This window comes from Muntiacus reevesi, chromosome 3 (assembly GCF_963930625.1).
Source record: "Muntiacus reevesi chromosome 3, mMunRee1.1, whole genome shotgun sequence".
Classification (NCBI taxonomy): domain Eukaryota; kingdom Metazoa; phylum Chordata; class Mammalia; order Artiodactyla; family Cervidae; genus Muntiacus; species Muntiacus reevesi.
In genome coordinates this window covers 33,443,465-33,466,380 of record NC_089251.1, presented here as the reverse complement: position 1 = coordinate 33,466,380, position 22,916 = coordinate 33,443,465, and the positions used below count along the sequence as shown (strand labels likewise).

The following is a 22,916-nucleotide window of genomic DNA, read 5'->3' as shown; positions in this document are numbered from 1 at the left end:
ATGATTAAAACACTGACTTACAGACCAAAATAAAAGCACTTAATGGTCATGGAGGCTAAGACAAAATAAGACCTGTGCTCAAAGAAATAATTCATTTATCTCACAATAAAACCTATATGCCTTCTAACATTAAATACCAACATTGCTTCAGCTACTTCTCTCAAAGAAGTGTATCTCAACTTTGAAAACAGGTACATGATCCAAAACAGGTCTGTAGTCTTTGATGCCAAGAATTGTAAAAGAAGCACAGTTTTATGGTCATATTTTATATATAGATTCTTAGTTTTCACTCAGTTAGTACTAAAAAGAGCCCACTTTTGGCCTTTTTCTGGTACCAGATGGTTTTCTCTCTTTCCCTGAAAACAAGGCGCTTCCTCTAGATTTGGCACCCCATAACTTACATCTGTAGCAGAGCACAATGCTCTGCACTCAGTTTCAGATAAAATGCAAATTTAAAAGGGAGGGGGGGTGAGTTAGTCACCCAGGTCTCAACAGCTTGTTGTTTTTTTTTAAATCTATTACTTCGTAAAGTTATACAATGTTCTTTGATCTTTACACAGATTTACTTTGTAAGTTATCTCTCATGATCTTCTGAGTCATAACTTCAACTGTGTAACAGCAATATTGGCTTCATAAATTAATAAAATATTAATATGAAGTCAGTTGAGGAAGTTGTATGTCTTCGTTTAGTCAAAAAAATAAGCAAAGCTTTTCATTGGTACAGTAAGAAGGCTAAATTTTTTCGTAACTCCAAAACTGCCTATGAAACATTTCTGAAAAAGAACCTGCCTAAGTGGTTTAAGGAAAGGAAGCACTGTTGGAACAAACGTACCGCTTCCCTAGATGGCCACTGTCAAAGGCAACCGGCATTTGAAACTAAATTTGAGAAGTGCTGACTCTAAAAACACTAACTCAGAGCTCATATTAGATTTACTATTACTTTTTCCCAAAACTCTGTGAATGTGAAAGAGAAAAGTAGACAAATTTTAATGTATTTAGCATAAACCAGACTGAGTGACTGAGGGCGCACACCAGGTCAAGTATTCCTCTTTATCCTTAGGGGCCAATAAAAACATTAGTTTATAAACTAAACAACAAAGCTACACTAATAATTACAGAGTAACTTACTTTAATTTTTTTTTACAAGTTTTAAGATCACAGTCTCCTTTACCTTTCAACATAAAAAATTTTGGGGGGCACATTTTATTGAAGGTACTAAAATATCTCTCTTATAGTATCTTTTCTAGCCTACAACATAGTAGTTCTTTGAAAACACTCATGGAAAACACTTAAACACTAACATTATAAAATATGAAGTATAATCTAATGACAGAAATGACTCTACAAGCAACACTAAGAATTTTTTTCTCTTACATTATATTCAACCATGTTTTTAAATAATTTAACAAATAAGCATACAATCAAGTGTCTTTGGAGGCCTGAAGATCAAATCACCTACATCACTTAATGACTGAAGTTATTAATAGTACAGGAAATCCTCAAGATTAATCTGACTCTAATTTGAATAAACTCATCCTTCTACAATGTGAATTAAATTTTGAAATAATTACAGTCACTGTGGTGCCATACTCTATATTATTCACTTTATGCTTAAACCAGGACTAGGAAAGGTCTTTGTGCTCTGCCCTTTCACCTTCCTCCCTTTCTACTTGAATGGCTGGTTCCAGCCACCTCAGGGCAGAAAAAATACATTTCTCCATCTGAGTGATTCACTCACTGATTCTTTTCACTTAGATAAGACTGACTGAACATTGTTCCATGTCTTAGGAATACAGGGTGGACAAGATAGACAAGAGCTACAGTCTCATGATACTTAAATTCTGGCAAGGGAAGGAGAAATGATTTAAAAAAGAGAGACAGAGAGAGACAAATGTACAAAGATAGTTTAAGATTGCTTAATGTGATGAAGAAAATAAAACAGTGAGCGGCAATAAAACGGGAGCCACACGATGCTGGAAGACTGGAAACGACCCTTGGAGGTGGTGAAATTCGAAACCTGAATAACGCAAAGGGGCCAACTATGCACAGTTCTGGTGAAGAGCATTCCAGGCAGAGGAAACAGCTGGTGCAAAGGCGTGAAGGCAGGAACAAGTTGGGTATTTCTGCAGGAAGGAATCTTGCTAAGTCTGGGCAGTGCAGCTAGAGCAGAGTGACTGCAGGAGATCAGAACAGCAAAAGATCAGGACAAGAGATACACAAGGGACAGACCACGCAGAGCCACGGAAGCGGTGGCGATTAATTCAGATTTTATTCTGAGTACAAAGGAGGGTTTTAGGAAGAGTATTATTATCTGAGTCTAAGTTTTTAAAAGATTATCCAGTACACTGTATGGAAAAGGGGACTATGAAAAGGTGAAACAGAAACCAGGAAACCAAAGAAGAATCCATTACAGGCAAGAAAGATGCTGGGCCCTTGGGCTAGGGAAACAGCAGGGGCGATGGAGATGAGAGGATTTACTCAACAGGGACAACTAGGAGAGAAGCAAGCTGAGGGAGAAGGGAAGTCAAGAGCTGAAAGTGTCAGCTGGCAGCCAATTCTTCCTGGAAACAGAGGCAGGTCTGTGGGAGGGCCAGACAATCTAAAAGAGCCACTAACGCTGCACACACACAAAAAAGAAGATCGAAACAAAACTCATGAAAAAAGAGCCCTGTCTGATGTTGGAAAGATCACTTACTTGAAGTGGGGATGATGGCAGGGGCAACAGTCCTCAAGCAGGACTATACATGGGTTACATCAGCTAGTCTCCAGTTAACTGCAGGGCTTCAGTCTGCTGAGAGGTATACACAAATTTGGGGCCAAGAACCAAGCTGTTCAAGGGAGCAGAGAAGAAAGGCTAAGCTGCCTCCCCCTCCTAAACAGCACTCAGCTCCTCCTCCAAGGAAACGTTGAGCAAATTACTTAAAATATCTTGTTATGCGGTCTTCCATATTTCTTAGGATAAACAGCTTGATGGGAAACAAGCCAATGTCATCTTACCTAATGGTTCGTTTAAGATTAAACTGTTTCCCCTTTTTAAATTACCTCAGTCTAAAACTGGTTTTGGTCATGTTATTTAATTTACTGTGAAATTTCAAATCATACTCAAGGAGGCCAATAGTTTTTCAATTAATAAAAAAAAAGGTTTGGGTTAAAAAATACTGAAAAACACAGATAAAAAGAAAGGTTCCACGTATGGAAAAGAAAGATCTGTGTGCAATGGCTGCAAACAGCAGCCTCCTTGGTAGTGTATGCAACCTGTTGCCTGTACAGGTAGCCCTAAGGGACCTTGGAGACAACTCTTCCTAGTGGGCATTCATGACTGGCCTGCTGTTTCTCAATCTAGACTCCAGACAGGTATGCGTAGTGCCTCTGGAAAGCCCCAGGGCACAGTGGCCAGGGTCCACACTGGCCAGGTCATAATGTCCATCCCCACCGAGCTGCAGAACAAGGAGCATGTGATTGAAGCCCTCCGCCGGGCCAACTTCAAGTTCCCTGTCCGTCAGAAGATCCACATCTCCAAGAAGTGGGGATTTACCAAGTTCAATGCGGATGAATTTGAGAACATGGTGGCAGAAATGCGACTCATCCCGGACGGCTGTGGGGTCAAATACATCCCTAATCATGGTCCCCTGGACAAATGGCGGGCCCTGCACTCATGAGCATCACCTCTGTTCCCTCCTTAATCACTCTCACCAATAAATGCTATTTCCTGTCAAAAAAAAAAAGAAAAGAAAGATCTAAGTGTGCTTATGTCTATGTACAAAAACAGATTTCAAAAAGAGCATCACCAAAATGTAGTAGGATTTAGGGTGATCCTTAGAACTTTCTTCAATGACCTTCTGCATTGTTTTGATTAATAATGAACATGAACTATTCTACAATTAAATATTTTAAAGCTAAACATATTCTTTTACATTTTGACTCAGGAAACTTGGTTATGATGGCTTGATTTATCTTTTTCTTCTAAAGTGCTTCACTCCTTTTCAAAAGGAAATACGACAGGGTGATTTACTGATGAACAGCCTTCAAATGAGATGTATCAAACTCTTTATATTATGCCATCACAAAACATGACGTTTCGAATATTTATCTCTCACAGGTTTAGGAATGGCTTGGCAGGGCAACTCTGGTGTAAGGTCTCCCATGAAGTTCTGGTCAAACGCAGTAACAGAGAATGCAGTATTAGTACTTGTGTAGGGCAAGTACTCCTAAAAAGGCATTTCCTGACCCAAGTATGAAAAAGTTAGTAAGTAAGAAGCTACTAACTTCATTAAAATTATATTTGCATAATGGCAACTTGCCCTAACATAGTTAGATCTAAAATTTAAAAAGACCAATATCTTTTAATAATAAAGTAATTTTTGATGACTTAGAAATTGCTGATGATTCAAATGTAACTTCAAATTTGCCTTTCAACTATATTTTTGTTTTCTTACTTTTTATTCATTTTCGGTCACACCAAGTGGAGGTTCATGGGATCTTAGTTCTCTGACCAGGAATTGAACCCAGGCCCTCAGCAATGAAAGTATAGAGGCCTAACCACTGGACCATTGAGGAATTCCCTCTCAACTATATTTCTTGAGTGTTGACTACACATCAAGCATTGTGCTAGATGCTGGGAATACAGCAATGACAAGAACAAAAAGATATCATCTTACCATCATAACATATAAAGGGTCTGGGGATGAATCATGCTCTAAAAATGTACCTTCCACTAAATTCTAATTACCTCATTACACTGGAGATTCACTATTTTAAAGTCTAACAGGTAAGAAAACAAAGGGTGTTGAGCTCCCTTTTAGAAAGGTTGTGCATGTAGGAATTCCCAAGTGACGCTTCAGTTCAGTTCAGTTTGGTCGCTCAGTCGTATCCAACTCTTTGCAACCCCATGGACTGCAGCACGCCAGGTCTCCCTGTCCATCACCAACTCCCGTAGTTTACTCAAACTCACGTTCATTGAGTCAGTGATGCCATCTAACCATGTCATCCTCTGTCATCCCCTTCTCCTCCTGCCCTCAATCTTTCCCAGCATCACGGTCTTTTCAAATGAGTCAGCTCTTCGCATGAGGTAGCCAAAGTATTGGAGCTTCAGCTTCAACATCAGTCCTTCCAATGAATATTCAGGGCTGATTTCCTTTAGGATGGACTGGTTGGATCTCCTTGCAGTCCAAGCGACTCTCAAGAGTCTTTCCAACACCACAGATCAAAAGCATCAATTCTTTGGCACTAAGCTTTCTCTATAATCCAACTCTCACATCCATACATGACTACTGGAAAAACCACAGCCTTGACTAGACGGACTTTTGTTGACAAAGCCAACATGTCTCTGCTTTTTAATATGCTATCTAGGTTGGTCATAACTTTCCCTCCAAGAAGCAAGTATCTTTTAATTTCATGACTGCAGTCACCATCTGCAGTGATTTTGGAGCCCCCAAAAAATAAAGTCAGCCACTGTGTCCACTGTTTCCCCATCTATATGCCGTGAAGTGATGGGACCGGATGCCATGATCTTAGTTTTCTGAATGTTGAGCTTTAAGTCAACTGTTTCACTCTCCTCTTTCACTTTCATCAAGAGGCTCTTTAGTTCTTCTTCACTTTCTGCCATAAGGGTGGTGTCATCTACATATCTAAGGTTAATGATATTTTTCCTGGCAATCTTGATTCCAGCTTGTGCTTCTTCCAGCCCAATGTTCCTCATGATGTACTCTGAGAAAGAGAAGGTTCCTCTCAAGTTAACATCAAATAGGCAGTTTACTCTGGTACCTTATTAAGAACTTGGAGCTAACCACTGATGTTATAAAATGCTAAGCATAATAACCTTCTCAAACTATCATCCCTACAATCTCCTATTACCCATCTAATCACATGACTCTCAATATTATCTTTGATCTATTTTCTAATTGTGGTTTGTTTTTCCTACCAGTTCTAAGATTCTTGGTGCCAAGAACTGCTTTACCATTTTCAAAGTGTCTTAGTACAACAATCCAGCACAGTGCTACAAACCCAGCACTGATGACTGAAATCATCAACTAAACTCAAAAATTGTCATTTTAAAGACGACATCAGATTGGAAACCACTTCCAAGGCACTCTAGTCCATCTTAGTCTCCCTGACCTAAGCATCTTTAAATCATCTCTAATCTTCAGAATCCAGCAGCACTTATGTCCAGGACATGGAGAGTCCAACAACTATGCACGGAGGTAAAGGTTTGCTGAATGAAAGGTTTGCATAAAACTTGATTCCCAGTCTAGTGCTTTCTTCCTGCAAGAACCGAGGATTTAACTAGAATTGGGAAGCCGTTCTCATCCTCACCTCTGAGAAAGTTAAAAGTGACTATTTGTGGAAGGTCCTCCCTTTGAAGAATTGTCCATGCAACTCAGAATTTAAAGTCATAACCTAAAATTACTCTATTTTCAAAATAAGTAATAACAATAGCAGCTAACATTTATTGGGTGTTTACTGTGCAAAGGGCACTAAGTTCTTTAATTAAACTATTTAAGCCCACAGCAACCTTCAGCAATAGGTGCTATTATTGTCTCCACTTTACAGATGAGGAAACTGAGGCAAATGGAAGCTATGTAACTTGCTAGTAAGTTACAGAGCTGGGATCCAAGACCAGGATGTCTAGCTCCAAGGCCCATTTTCTTTTCTTTTTTGAGGCCCATTTTCTTAACCATCAAACTAAATCATCTCTCAATAATTAAAGAGAAAACCATCAGAATTAGTGAAAAATGTGAATTGTAACTCTTCTCAACAAATGTATTTGATTAAATCTGTGCTGCAGTGTTGACACTCTTGATTTATTCAGCAAAGTCTTAAAATAATAGTGAAATGTAAATTTAGATTTGAATCCTTTTCAAATCATTACTTGAGTTCCTAATTACTGAGATCATACTCAAATTAGGAGAGTTTCACTATAAAGAAGAAAAGATAGGCAATTTCACAACACTTTACACGATCTGAGTAACAGCCAAGAATTAATCTTGATTTAACAAAGTTAAATGAAGATATTCTACAATCTTTAAGACATCAGCATTTTTAAGACAATGCAAAATATATGCTTTCCAGTTTAAAGCTAAACCTATTATTTGACATACTTTCTGGAAAAAAGTAATGACAAACCATTTCTATTCTTCAAGCCACCTAAAAAGAACAAAGCAGATGAGTCTAGGGTTCCTTCCCTGAGTAAACGTCAGTTTCCTTTACTCTATTAATTCACCATTTGGCATGTTCTCCTACATAGCTTCCTGTTTTCTTGATAATGACGTGTGTGCTTAACCAACAATATTTAACATCAGCTAAGAAGGAAGTCTTCAGCTTTGGCAACCTAAAATGCCAGGTGAGCATGAAGCAAAAACAGGCTCAAAGACCAATAACTGCATTTTAAATAACTATTAAGTCATAAATTAGAGTGAATTATTGTGAGTTGATATTCAGCACAGTTTCATTTTACAGAGTTAATTTTCTCTGAATTAACTCTAACATCAAAAATTCCACTCAGACTAAAGCACTTTCAAAATTATCATGGTTTCCAGACTGATATTCAGCAGTAAAGAAGCTAGAAGGCTGAAGTAGGATATCTTAACAGCTATCTAAATAATCTATAAAATGGGCATTTTATCTGTGGAGGTATCTGAACTTCTGATTCACAGAATCTTTCACCTTCAGTCTTGGAAGGAAATTATGGTGCAACTAGTTGACTACATCAAAGCCCACTAGAGCAAGTCTTAGGCCTTTCTATAAGAAGACTCATGGATTAAAACTGATAAAAGAAAGCAGCAAAATCACACTGAGGTAGATGTTTCAGATGATTATCCAGGTGACTGGAACTACCCGCTTGATGACATATGATGTTCCTAATATACCAAGTACATCCTCTACATCTCTAAAGTCTAAAATCTATTTCTGAACCCTACTAGAAAGTGAGGGATTTAATTCATAGCATAGGAATTCAAAATGCCATTACCAAAATAAGTGACTCAGCCTAGAATGTTTTAAAAATTATAAAATTAAAATATTCAAAAACACATGTTTGCCAGTTCATGTGGCATCAACTGTTATTCTCAGTTTCTCTGCTATATCTCCATTTACAAGTGAGAGGTTTCAACTCTACTTTAGAGTGGGAAATATTTTTAAATCTTAGTAGGTGTTCTACAGCAAAAACGTGGTTTACATTATAATATCGTTTCAGTAGGAATAATGGGCTCAAATACTATTTTTAACAGTTAAGTAGGCAAGGGGAAATCCTTTAACTTTTTGAGATAGACGCTTAGCTCATTACTGTTCAACCTTTCTTCTTTTCTAATATATGCATTTAATTCACTCTGTTAACAGAACAGAAAAGAAAATTAAGAGGATTATCTCAATAAGTTCAGGATAAGTGTTTGATAAAATTAAATATCCATTCATGATTTTTTTCAGACTCTTTGAAAACAAGGATAAAAAAGAAACTTCCTTAATATGGTAAAGGCTATCTATAAAAAACTTACAGCAACATCATGCTAGTAACAAAATGTTAAATTTTTCCCTCTGAGACAGAGAATGAAACAAGGATATCCTTTGTTACCACTTTTACTTAACATTGAAATGGAAATCCTGGCTAGTACAAAGTCTGAAGTATGAGGAAATAAGGGTATAAACATTGGAAGAAATAAAACTATACTCATTTGTAGGTAATGTGACCTTATGTAGAAAGCATTTTAAAATCTTCACATCTATCACTGGAAATGACATTCAAGTTTAGCAAAGCTGCTAGACAAAGAACACATACAAAATCAACTGCATACTGTATATGTATATCGATATACCATCAACAGTTAAAAAACAAAAACTTTTAGAAACATGCCATTAAAAACATCAAATAATCAAATATATAGAAATAAATGTCACAAAAGGTGCACAAGAGCACTATATAGAAAAGCTATTATTAAGAAGAAAATAAAACCAAAAAAAGAACATAGATATCATGTTCACAAATTAAAAGAAATGCAATGAAAAGACAACAGTTCTTAAGTTGATCTGGAATCTGAATGGCAGAATCTAAAATGTAAATGGAATATTAAGAACTAAGAATAGACCAGATTCTCTTGATGAAGAAAAACTTGAAAGAGTTATTTATAATAGCCAAAAGGTGGAAACAATCCAAGGGTCCATCAACTGATGAATGGATGAACAAAATGTAGTCTACACACATAATGGAATGTTATTCAGTAGCCTTAAGAAAGAAATTTTGACACATGCTACAATATGGATTAACCTTGAAAATGCAACAGTAAGTAAACAAGCCAGCCACAAAAGGTCAAATACTATATGATTCCACTTATATGTGGTACACAGAGTAGTCAAATTCAAAGAGACCAAAAAGAGAATGATGGTTGCCAGGGGCTTAGAGAAGAAGGGAAAGAGTGTTTACTGGGTACAGAGTTGCAATTTTGCTAGATGAAAAAGTTACAGAGATGGATGCTGACAATGACCGCATAATAACATGAATATACTTAATGCTACTGAACATAAAGTGATTAAAATGGTAAAGTTTGTGTGATATTTTACCACTATAAGAAAAAAACTCGTAGGAGAACCTGCTCTATTGGCTAACAAAAATTATTATAAAACATGAAAGTACTGATATTGGTACAAAGATAGACAAAAAGAACAGAGAAACAGAAGAGAGTGTCCAGAGAAAGACCCTCACATACCTGAACACTTGATTTCTAACAAAGGTAGCTCTACACAGAAGTGAGGAAAGAAAACTGTTTTCAATAAATGATGCTGGGTCAGCTGGACATATTGATACTTATAGTGAAAAATATGAAACCCAATGCCTACCCTCATAACATTCTACAAAAATCAAGTCCAAGTGGATTGAAGCTCTGAATGTAAAAAAAGAGAAAAAAGAAAAATATTTTTAGAAGACAATCTAGGATGGAGGGAGATAAGGGAAGAATATCTTCAAGAACTTGGGGTGAACAAACAAGGACCTACTATAAAGCACAGGGAACTTGGCTCAATGTTACGTGGCAGCCTGGATAGGAGGGGAGTTTGGAGGAGAATGAATACATGTATACGCATGGTTGAATTCCTTTGCTGTCCATCTGAAACTATTACAACATTGTTAACCAGCTATGTTCCAATACAAAATCAAAACCTTTAAAAAAAGAACTTGGGGTGAACAAAAGTTCCCCAAAAGCACTAACTATAAAGGAAAAGATGGGTAAATAGGATTACATTAATATTATTACAGATCTGTTCATCAAAAAATACCATTAAGGGAGTGAAGGTGGTGTGAGTGATAAAGAACCTGCCTGCCAGTGCAGGAGACATAAGAGATGTGAGTTCAATCCCTGGGTCTGGAAGAGCCCCTGGAGGAGGGCATGGCAACCCACTCCAGTATTCTTGCCTAGAGAATCCCATGGACAGAGGAGTCTGGTGGTTACAGTCCATAAGATCTCAAAGAATTGGACATGACTGAAGCAACTTAGCACACACATAAGGCAGTGAAAGACAACCCTCAGAGTGGGAAATGATATCTACAACATACAAAATTGATTAAAGCTCATATGCAGAATAAATAAAGAACTCCTGTATAGTCGGTAAGAAAAAGACAACTAAGTTAGCAGATCCAAAGGGGCACTTCATAAAAGGGGATCCAAATGGTCAATAAACATATGAAAATGTGCTTAACTCAATTAATCACCAGGAAAATACAACTTAAACCCACAATAAGTTACCACAACACACCCATCAGGGTAGTTAAAATTAAAATCTCAACCAAGTACTGACAAGGATGAAGACAAACGAGAACTCTTATACACTGCTGGCAGAAGTATAAATTGGTAAAATCACTTTAAAAACCCACTGGACAGTATTTATTAAAGCTAAATATATATACAACCCTGTGATCTAGCAATTTTACTCCTAAAATGATCCCAATTGATATATGTACATATACTTCACCAAAGAATTTGTTGTTCAGTCACTAAGTTGTGTCCAACTCTTTTGTGACACCATGGACTGTAGCCCACCAGGCTCCTCTCTCCATGGGATTTCCCAGGCAAGAATACTGAAGTGGGTTGCCATTTCCTTCTCCAGGGGATCTTCCCAACTCAAGGACTGAACCTATATCTCCTAATCTGGCAGGTAGATTCTTTACCACTGAGCCACCAGGTAAGCCCTCACCAAAGAATATTATGTCAATAACAGCAGCAATCTTTGAAAATAGCCCCAAACTGAACAACTAAACTAGAATTTCAAACTGAACAACCATATAAATGCCTATTAGCTACAGGATGTGCTTAGTCACTCAGTCATGTACAAGTCTTTGTGACCCCATGTACTGTAGCTCACCAGGCTCCTCTGTCCATGGGATTCTCAAGGCAGGAATACTAGAGTGGGTAGCCTATCCCTTCTCCAGGGGAATCTTCCTGACCCAGGAATCGAACTAGGAATTCCTGCATTGCAGGCAGATTCTTTACCAGTTGAGCTAACAGGGAAGCTCAAGAAGCTAGGAAGATAAATTAGGATGTGATCATCAAAAGAAATTTTTTTTCTCAAAAGAAATATTGTATAGCAATAAAATAAATAAACCATACCTACATGCAACAAGGTGGATAAACCTCACAAACATATTGCTTAAAGAGAGAATACATACTGTGTGTTTCCATTTATTTGAAGTTCAAAATCAAAAGCTTTTAAGTTTAATTAGGTCCCATTTGTTTATTTTTGCTTTTACTTCCAATATTCTGGGAGGTGGGTCATAGAGGATCTTGCTGTGATTTATGTCGGAGAGTGTGATTTATGTTCTCCTCTAGGAGTTTTATAGTTTCTGGTCTTACATTTAGATATTTAATCCATTTTGAGTTTATTTTTGTGTACTGTGTTAGAAAGTGTTCTAGTTTCATTCTTTTACAAGTGGTTGACCAGTTTTCCCAGCACCACTTGTTAAAGAGATTGTCTTTTTTCCATTGTATATTCTTGACTCCTTTGTCGAAGATAAGGTGTCTGTAGGTACATGGATTTATCTCTGGGCTTTCTATTTTGTTCCATTGATCTGATCTATATTTCTGTCTTTGTGCCAGTACCATACTGTCTTGATGACTGTGGCTTTGTAGTAGAGCCTGAAGTCAGGCAGGTTGATTCCTCCAGTTCCACTCTTCTTTCTCAAGATTGTTTTGGCTATTCGAGGTTTTTTGTATTTCCATACAAATTGTGAAATTATTTGTTTTAGTTCTGTGAAGAATACTGTTGGTAGCTTGATAGCGATTGCACTTAATCTATAGATTGCTAGCTTTTGCACAACAAAGGAAACTATAAGCAAGGTGAAAAGACAGCCTTCAGAATGGGAGAAAATAATAGCAAATGAAGAAACAGACAAAGGATTAATCTCAAATATATACAAGCAACTCCTGCAGAGCAACTATACAGAACAAATATATACAAGCAACTCCTCAATTCCAGAAAAATTAATGACCCAATCAAAAAATGGGCCAAAGATCTAAACAGACATTTCTCTAAAGAAGACATACATATGGCTAACAAACATGAAAAGATGCTCAACATCACTCATTATCAGACAAATGCAAATCAAAACCTCAATGAGGTACTCTTACACTGTTGGTGGGAATGCAAACTAGTACAGCCACTATGGAAAACAGTGTGGAGATTCCTTAAAAAACTGGAAATAGAACTGCCATATGACCCAGCAATCCCACTCCTGGGCATACACACCAAGGAAACCAGATCTGAAAGAGACACGTGTACCCCAATGTTCATCGCAGCACTGTTTATAATAGCCAGGACATGGAAGCAACCTAGATGCCCATCAACAGACAAATGGAAAAAGAAGCTGTGGTAAATATACACAATGGAATATTACTCAGCCATTAAAAAGAATTCATTTTAATCAGTTCTAATGAGATGGATGAAACTGGAGCCCATTATACAGAGTGAAGTAAGCCAGAAAGATAAAGACCAATACAGTACACCAACACATATATATGGAATTTAGAAAGATGGTAACGATAACCCTATATGCAAAACAGAAAAAGAGACACAGATGTATAGAACAGACTTTTGGACTCTATGGGAGAAGGTGAGGGTGGGATGATCTGAGAAAATAGCATTGAAACAAGTATACTATCAAGGGTGAAACAGATCACCAGCCCAGGTTGGATGCATGAGACAAGTGCTCAGGGCTGGTGCACTGGGAAGACCCAGAGGGATGTGATGGAGAGGGAGGCGGGAGGGGGGATCGGGATGGGGAACACATGTAAATCCATGGCTGATTCATGTCAATGTATGGCAAAAACCATTACAATATTGTAAAGTAATTAGCCTCTAACTAACAAAAATAAATAAATATATTACTTAAAAAAAAATGAAGTTCAAAATCAGAGAAAAAAACTATAGTGTTTGTATACTGATAAAAATAGTACAAAGAAAGTGGAAAGTGATGACTACAAAAGTCAGAACAGTGGTCGACAAATGAGGGAAGAATGGGGTGGTGACTGGGAAGAGGCACATAAGGAGTTTCTGGGGCATTGCCAAACATTTTATTTCTTGATCTCGGTAGTGGTAACTCAAGACGTTCATGTTTTAATACTCATTAAGTTGCAAGAATATGTTTTAAGCCATCTATGGTTTAACAAGCCCTCCAGGAGACTATAATGCACACTCAGTTTGACCACTGCTATGAATGTGTACCATGTCTAGGCTTAGTATGATCACAGTAACCTGAGCTTGATTTTCTATTGTCAGTGGATCACCACAGCCACCTGCATATGCAACTTCACATTTTCCTTTCCATGATACCAAATCATTTTGAAATAGTTTATGTTCATAATCTTCATCTCCTCCTTAATTGAATTTTTCTTAACTCTTATGGAGCCAGAAAGTTTTCTAAAAATTTGTAACTGGGAATATACATTTCTTTACTCCAAATCAAATTCTAAGTATTTGCTGAACATGAATATAAAGTGCTACACGTGGGACTTTCCTCTTGGTCCAGTGGTTAAGACTCCATGCTTCCGCTGCAAGGGGGCGCAGGTTTGACCCCTAGTAGGGAAACTAAGATCCTGCCTTTTGCACAGCACAGCCAAAAACAATTTTTCAATTATATAAATTATATTTACAGTAATGCTTATTCCATTTTATATCATTTTTTAATTTTTACTTTATATTGGAATATAGTTGATTTACAGTGTATTGCTAGTTTCAGGTATCCTTTTTTAGATTCTTTCCAACAAAGGTTATTACAGAATACAGAGTAGAGTTCCCTGAGCTATATAGTAGGTCTTGTTGATCATCTATTTTATATATAGTAGTGGATATATCCTTCTTTTTTATATTTGCTTTATAATATACAAGCATGCTTTATAATTAAATAAACTTGCATGTATTAGGGGTTCATAATCAAATTATTTGAGGTGCATGATTGAACAAGATCACTGCTGTAAGTTACAGAAAGGAGTCTCTCTCCTCAAGAACCCGAACTGTAATCAGAAGACAAAAATCAAATCTGTGAAAGTCAAACAAGGCACAACTTAAATAACAACTGAAGACAACAATAGATACAAGTCACAAAGCAATTAACATGATTAATTGCCAAATTAGTGGTTAAAGAAACTAAACACAATAGAAGCTGAGGGAGCAGAGAAACCACGTACAGCAGAAGTAATCAAAGAAGGTTCACTGGAATATAACTGGCCTCAAAGAATAAGTTGGGTCTGATCAAGACAGAAGAAGGAAAAATACCTACCAGCAAGTGTCCTTAAAAGGGCAAAACCAAAGACACAGTCTGCTAGGATAAAAGCTCTATGATGAGCTAGAGTACATTAAACCTTTGATCCCTTAGTGCTCAGCAGCATACCTGACAACACACAGGAGGTACCTGATAACTACTGCAAATATAGTACAGGTGAGCAAGTGGAGCCAGAGATGACAAGCACACTCCAAGGTCATATGAAAGGCAAAATAAGTTACATAAACATCCTGAACAGATTCTTATTCCAACTGTGGGAAAGCCGTTAATTCTTACACTAAAAAAAAAAAAAAAATTTGCATAAGAAATCCCCAGGGACAAGGCCCACTTACATACTACTCCTTTACATTTAATGTATTACACAACATAAATTTAGAAAAAGCAATTTTTACACTAAATACTTTTAATTTGTTCAATAAAAATATTCCTATAACAGTTTTATGCCACCATTTTCAATCCTTGACCCCAAACATGACCTAAATGCATGCATTCCCTATTCTCGGAACTCTGCTTTATATTCTATATCATTTATATCCTATGTATCTAGATCTCAGTCTCAAGTCCTGCTCCTTAAAAGAAAGGACTGGAGAGTGTTTATCTTGGCAGGCTCCAGTGGTTCAGATTCTCAAGGGAATGAACTAGCAGAGCCTTGATCTTTCTCTTACTGATTTTTCATGATACTCGTTTTATTTATGTTTGTATCTCCACAGTGCTTCACACTTACTAGCTGCTCAATATATGCTTTTCTAATAAAAAAATTAATAAATCTGAGTGAACATGAACAATGCAAAGGGAAGGTACAGAAAAGAACAGATAGGAAACTGGCAAGGGACAGAGGAGGACAGAGAGGAAAAAAACAAGCAAAAAGTAGAAGAGTGAACTGCAGTAGAGATAAAAATGGTAGACATAAAACAAGGTAGATATAAAAATGGAGGATAGAATGGGAGAGCAGAGAAGAAGGGAAGCAGGAGAATTAATAGACTGCAGTGTCATTAAAGGATTCCCGCTACTGTTGGTGAGAGGTGCTTTCTAAAGATGAAAGAAAAAAAAATTTTAATTCTCAAATTCTAAGTGATTATGAAAAGATTTAGTAATATTAATATAAGTTTATCAAGAACTACAGCACAATGGGATAAACACACCATCCATGTATTTTACATTGTTAGGTTGTTTTAGAGGATTTTTTCCTTAGATTGCCACCTGGGATATAACAGTTAAACACCATAAATTGTAAATCCTTGTGTGAGTTAAATAGTCTGTCTCTGCCTCAATTTTCTCATCTGTAAAATGGGGATGATAGTCACTCCATGGAGTTGTTATGAGGATCCACTGACATGATACAGATAAAGTACTTAGATGCTGACACAGAGTAAGTACTCACAGTTAGAAGTACTGCAAAACAGTTTTGCACAACTGCAAAATCAAAAATATGGAGAAGGAAAGACTATCTCAAACATTATTTTCATTAAAGCCTTAATGTCACTTGGGCAATAATTTTTAGAATTTAAAGCAACCACCAAAAAAACCTTCAGTGTACGCCCTCACCTCATTACTACGCCTTCTTTAATCTACAGACAAAAGTTATCAGAAGTAGTCCCACTGTGCAGAGACTGAATCAGAGCAGGGAAATTATTTCTCCAGGGGCCAATTCAAATGGAGCCCAGGATGCGCCTCGGGTTGCACAGCAGGTCCCATGGCAGAACAAAGAGTATCAGCTGGAAGATCTACGTGGTGGCAGAGCCAGAAGAGACCAGAAGCAGCCCTCAGAGAGGCAAGGAAGAAAGCCTCAAGTCAAGACCAGAGATATTCACACGTTTCTGACGCACAGTAAGCAACTTACATGTCACCACTTTATACCACCACCCAGTACACACACATGTGCTGAGTATTTATGTACATATACAAGTGTACACAAGATTGTGTATGTGTTTACATAAATTGAAACTTTTTTTGATAATACTTAGCTATAATACTACATGAAATGCACTGAAATTTTTTATTCAACTCTATCTTATTTGATATTTTTTAAAATGTGGATTGAGACCCACTAACATGATTTTATAACGTACCAATGGATTACAACCTACCAAATGGTTTGCTACCAAAGCTCTGTCCAAAACAACCTCCAAGAATGTAACTTCCAGAAAAATGAAGACAACAGTACTATACTACACAACAGTCAAAGCTATCCATCAAACAAGTCACTCAGTTCTAGGTGTTACACGTTAAGAAGCAGAGAGATCAACTGGATCACTTTCAGAAAAGCCAACAAGAATGGTAAAAGGACACAAATCATATGGTATAAGCAAAGGCTATATGCCAGTCTACAGAAGAGAAAAATACAAAACATGACAGCTACCTTCCTTTATTCAAAGTGCTGTCACATGGAGGACTGATTAAGTTTGTTCCTTACTGTGTCAATAAGCAGAAGTGACACAAAAGCACTTTCTAACAGCCCAGGTACCCAATGAGTAGCCTTGGGACTCAAGTTTCCCTGTGACTGGAGATACTCAGGCACAGCCTGAGTAGATATTTAGCAAGGAAGCATCACGAGGGGCTAATAGATCACACGGTGGCTGTTAGGGTTTAATGCCTCCAATCCTGAAATTCTGTAACTCCAGACTAGATTAAGGTAATGTTAAACTATAATATGACTACAAAAGCCAACATCAGTTCTTTATTAAGTTGTTGTTTTGGTTTTTTTTGGCAGGGGGTGGGGGGAATATAGTTGCTTTACAACATTATGTAAGTTTCTGCCGTACAACAAAGTGAATCAGTTACATGTATACACACAGCCCCTCCCTATTAGACCTCCCTCCCTGCCCGCTATACCAACCATCACGGTCATTACAGAGCACGGCTCTGCTATAGCTCAGCTCCCTGTGCTATTCGGCGGGATCCCACCAGCCATCTGTTTTACACAGGGCAGTGCACATGCATCAACCCCAACCTCCCAGTTCATTTCCCTCCCCTCCCCTCCGTGTCCACCTGACCGCTTTCCACATCTGCGTCTCTATTTCTGCCCTGCAAATACTTTCATCTGTACCATTTTTCTAGATTCCACATATCTGCATTAATATATGATATTTGTTTTTCTCTTTACAACTATATTAAGTTTTTATAAAGAAACAAATTCTACCATGAACTACATTAAACAAACTTGAAATGGCAAATGTTAACATTTTAACAAAAAACAATATAATAAAAATTGACTAAATGTGCCTAGCCCAGTCAATAAAAACCTTCATCAGTTACAAGGAGAGAAAAATTGAATTGCCACCCAAGTCACTGGCATAGTGTTAAGATGTTTACCAACTTAGAAAATATAAATCTATACATAGCTTTAACAGGCAAAAAGCAAAAAAAAAAAAGTTATCTTTAAAATGTACAGGAATAAAGTAAGAAGGTCTCCCAAAAAAGAACTGTATTGTAAACATTCTCTCCTTACTCAAAAGTCATGCTTCTTTGGTCTATATGCAAAAAACATAAATAAAGTAAGGATGCTCTCAGTTTTTACTGACCCACTAATTGAAAACTTTAGTAATTTTGAGAGAAGTCTGCATTCTTACAACCTTCTACCATATTTTTCTACTGTATTTGTTTAAAAAGGAAAAAAATTATCTCAGATTATCCCATGTGTAGCTAGCAATTACTTATCACTAGTGTACCACCGTCTCACCACTCAGAATTCTGAAAAGGCCAGCTCTTAAACTGTTAGAATGCAGAAACCCCCAGAACAGTGATACTCAAAGTGAGGCCCATGGACCAGTACTAGACTACAAACCATCACTAATACATGATGAGACAAGAACAGATACTGAGAGTAAGAATTTGGAAATTTTTATAGCAATTTAAAAGTGCAGTTTTAAGTCTGGTGAGTTTAACATTAAAAAAGCCAGGCCTTGCATTTCATGTGTCTTTTTTAATTTCATTTTTTGACTAATTCCTTTTTATTATATTTTATAAAAGTAGGACTTGGTGACAGACTAGAAGCTTTTTTAAAACTCTAGTCACCAAAGACAACTGAGAAACATTTAGCTAAATATCCTTTATTTAAATGCTGAAGGTCTTTGATTATAAAGATAAACTGCTTTACTTTGAAGTCCCCCAGTCCCTCCACTCACTCTGGTTTTCCCACTATAGTAACAAACACTATTAATTTATTCCTTGCCAAGTGTTCTTTTGATATCCCTGCTAAATTGCCAGTAATATCAATATAGCTCACTGCTTATAATTTATCATCAGATTATCTATCTGACTGCTCAGAATTTGTAACACTACTTCGTTTGTATCCAGATGTAGTTCCAACATGTTCTTGGATTCATTCCTTTTAAAAAGATATTAAGTAATTTGAGATCCAGTTTGAAGGGGATCACCCAATCTTATAATATGACTGCTGGCAGAATCTGTGGCAGCAAGTCACAATGTTTTAGAAAGTCTAAAGAAAGTTATTACTCAAGTCTAAATCCTAGGCCTCCACACCTGAAGTAGTAGCCTGCTGCATCCTGAACTCATGATTAAAGATCTGATATCTCTGCAATTCTGTCAATCTACCTGGACTCTCAATTCTCTATTTGAACTATTTTGGTCCCCAGAACTCTTTTCTGACGTACATGTTCTTTTAGTTCTTACACAAGCAAGTACAAAGATGGATATAATACATATATAGTCTCTCTTAATGGAGAACGAAATGACAACCCACTCCAGTATTCTTGTCTGGGAAATCCCATTGACAGAGGAGCCTGGTGGGCTACAGTCCATGGAGTCACAAAAGAGTCAGCCATGACTTAGCGACTAAACAACAATAACAACAAGTCCCCCCTTAAATGCAGTTCCCCTTTTCAAGATTTCAGTTACCAATGGTCAAAGTCCAAAGGAATTAATGGGAAATTCCAAAAATATACAAGTCATAAGTTTTAAGTTTCATGTCCTTTCTGAGTAGCAGGATGAAATTTTCGGCCATCCCATAAGGAATCCCCAACCATCAATGCAGTCTGCTCCTGACATCCAGTCACTGACATCGTCGGGATTCAACGATCCAGGATCACCCAAAGCAGATGATCCTCCTTCTGACAAACGGTCAGGTCGTGAGTAGCTAACACCAAGTCACAATTCCCACGTCATTCTCCTCAAGTCACCTAAGTCATGCAGGCATTTTGACATCTCACATCATCCTAAGAAGAAAAAGGGTAGTCACAAATCCTGAGAGAGACACTGCAGTCACTTAACTTTCAGTTCAGTTCAGTTCAGTCACTCAGTCATGTCCAACTCTTTACGACCCCATGGACTGCACTCCAGGCCTCCCTGTCCATCACCAACTCCCAGAGTTTACTCAAACTCATGTCCATTGAGCCAGGGATACCATCCAACCATCTCATCCTCTGTTGTCCCCTTCTCCTCCCGCCTTCAATCTTTCCCAGTATCAGCGTCATTTCAAATGAGTCAGTCCTTCACATCAGGTGGCCATAGTATTGGGAGCTTCAGCTTCAGCATCAATCCTTCCAATGAATATTCAGGACCAATTTCCTTTAGGATGGACAGGTTGGATCTCCTTGCAGTCCAAGGAACTCTCAAGTGTCTTTCTCCAACACCACAGTTCAAAAGCATCAACTTTTTACAGTATATTTTATAATTGTGTATGTTTGTTAATCGCTCAATCATGTCTGACTCTGTGAGTCTGTGGACTATAGGACCAGGCTCCTCTGTTCACGGAACTCTCCAGGCAAAAATACTGAAGTAGGCTGCCATGCCCTTCTCCAGGGGATATTCCAGACCCAGGGTTTCAACCCAGGTCTCCTGCATTGCAGACAGATTCTTTACGGTTTCAGCTACCCAGGAAGCCCCATTGTTTAACTGGTCTATTTTATTATTGTTGTTAACCTCTTATTGTGACTAATTTATAAATTAAACTTTATCATAAATATGTGTGTAGAGAAAGAAAACCATATATGTAGAGTTCAATACTATCTGTAGTTTCAGGCATCATTGGGGGTTTCTAGAACGTATCTCCAATGGATAAAGTGAGGAAAGGAGAGGAACAGCTGTAGTTATAAAAACCTGCCAATAACAAACAATTCCCAAAGATAATTTTTATTATAAAAAAATAAGATCAATACTACTCTGAGGAAAAGTTGAATAAATACACAAGGCTGTACTATAAGAAATTATTCCAGAATGCCAATAATTACATACTTTTAGTTAAGATGTGCAATATCACTTAAGCTTCCAACTGTTCAATAACCTGAATAATGGGAAAAAGCAAAAAAAAAAAAAAGTACTACAAGGGAGTCTGAGATTTAGGTCAAAGAATGAATCAGTGACAGTCTTAATAAAAAAAACTACATGTTTTTAATTTCTGCTCCAGTTACAGCTATAAAATTGTATTCTCTCCCCAGTCTTTTTGATTTGTAGACATCTACAAACTCTTGTCAAATTATCTAAAATGCTGAGAGCTAGCTCCTTTGTAGTAACTTATTGCCTAGAAAATGTTATTTCAGATAGCCTTTTCTAAATAACTTCAAATACTGACCTCTTTCTGATGTCTAAGTTTTAGTCTCAACTGTCTAACAATTTCTAAAATCTATCCAGTAAATGGGTTTTGTTAGTGTCATATATAAAGATGTTGCACAAATGTAAATGGCCTAAACACCCATTCCACAGCATACTATATTAAAAAGTGATTCTTATCTTTTTCTGGCCAACGCTTTCCTGAAAAATAAATAACATCTGATAAAAAAAAAACCTGGGATACAGTTCTATCCCCCACCACTTATCAGCTAAGTAACCCTGGATGAGTTGCTTAACCTCTCTGAGACTTATGTCCTCACATGTTTTTAAATATATATACACATAAATTTTAAGGGATGATTACAAAAACATTCCTCATGAATTTACTGAAGACAAAGAAAGTCAATGAAACGAGAGCTTTATACTATTCACAAATGCTAAATACATTTATCACCCATTTCTTTATGGTAAAAGACAGGCATATATACAGAAAGATATTGTCTATTTAGAGCTCTGAATCCACTGTTCAATTCACAATAATACAAATTTTATGTTCTTTCCAGGAATACTATTCAAAGTTCTGTCATTATTACAATATAAAATATATACTCAGACAATAAATCCTGATGATAAACCTACACCAGGAAAAGCACAAAGTGAAAAATACGCATTTTCTGGAATTTCATTCTTCGTCAAGTTCCATTTCTTCTATCTTCTATCCCAATGTCTGTCTTTTCTCCTAATACTAAGACAAATACCTCCTGCTACTGTCTCATCCCACTGGGCACTGGGCTCCTACAGCAGAAACTGTTCTTAAGCCAAATCTACCTTTTTCAAAATAAACACAAGTAAAAATCTTTTACTATTAAAAAAAGCTACAATAATATGGAAATGAAAGTACCAAGAATCCCTTCACTGCTCACACTCCTTCCCTTTCCTAAGTTAAACACTGAAAAAAGTTTGTTTAATATGCTTCCAAATCTTCCTCTGTACACTTAGAAATTCAGAGGTATACATACGGGCTTCCCTGAGGGCTCAGCAGTAAAGAATCTGCCTGCAATGCAGGAGACCCAGGTTCAATGCCTGGGTCAAGAAGATCCCCTGGAGAGGGCATGGCAACCCATGCCAGTACACTCTTGCCTGGAGAATTGCATGGACTGAGGAACCTGGTGGACTACAGTCCAGAGGGTCAAACAGAGTTAGACACAACTGAGCAACTTAGGACACACACATGCATGCAAGTATACACAGTCATACAGTACCTGTTTACACATGCACGCAGGTGTAACACAGTCATACAGTACCTGTTATGCTGCAGACTGACACTTAGCCTACTTGGCATTTGGTCCTGACCAACATTCCTCTAGTGGCACTTTGGCAGTACAGGCAATACTTCCCAGAGGTGAGCCACTGAGATGACTCCACTCACAGCACAGTTTCTTAGAGCTTCAACAAGTATTTACCGAGTGCCTACTTTGTGCCATCTGCAGGGTTTTAAGTTTTGAACAAAACAGGCATGGTGCCTGCCCTCATAGCGCTAAAAGTCTGGCAAGACACAGCATTAAATAATCAGGTATGCACATAATTTCAAATGGCAGTAAGTGCTAAAATAACATGTTACAGAACAGTCAGGAGATCTAATTCAGATAGGGGC

At 37.3% G+C, this 22,916-nt stretch overlaps 1 protein-coding gene and 1 non-coding gene across 2 annotated transcripts in view; one reads left to right on the top strand and one right to left on the bottom strand.

Annotated features, from left to right (window-relative positions):
• Positions 1-22,916, bottom strand: part of BABAM2 (BRISC and BRCA1 A complex member 2) — a 393,777-nt gene that overhangs the window by 348,607 nt on the left and 22,254 nt on the right. The gene's annotated exons all lie outside the window — the stretch shown is intronic.
• On the top strand, positions 3,159-3,298 carry LOC136165785 (small nucleolar RNA SNORA70). Its single transcript, XR_010662762.1, has one exon. It is a non-coding gene; the product is annotated as a small nucleolar RNA SNORA70 (small nucleolar RNA).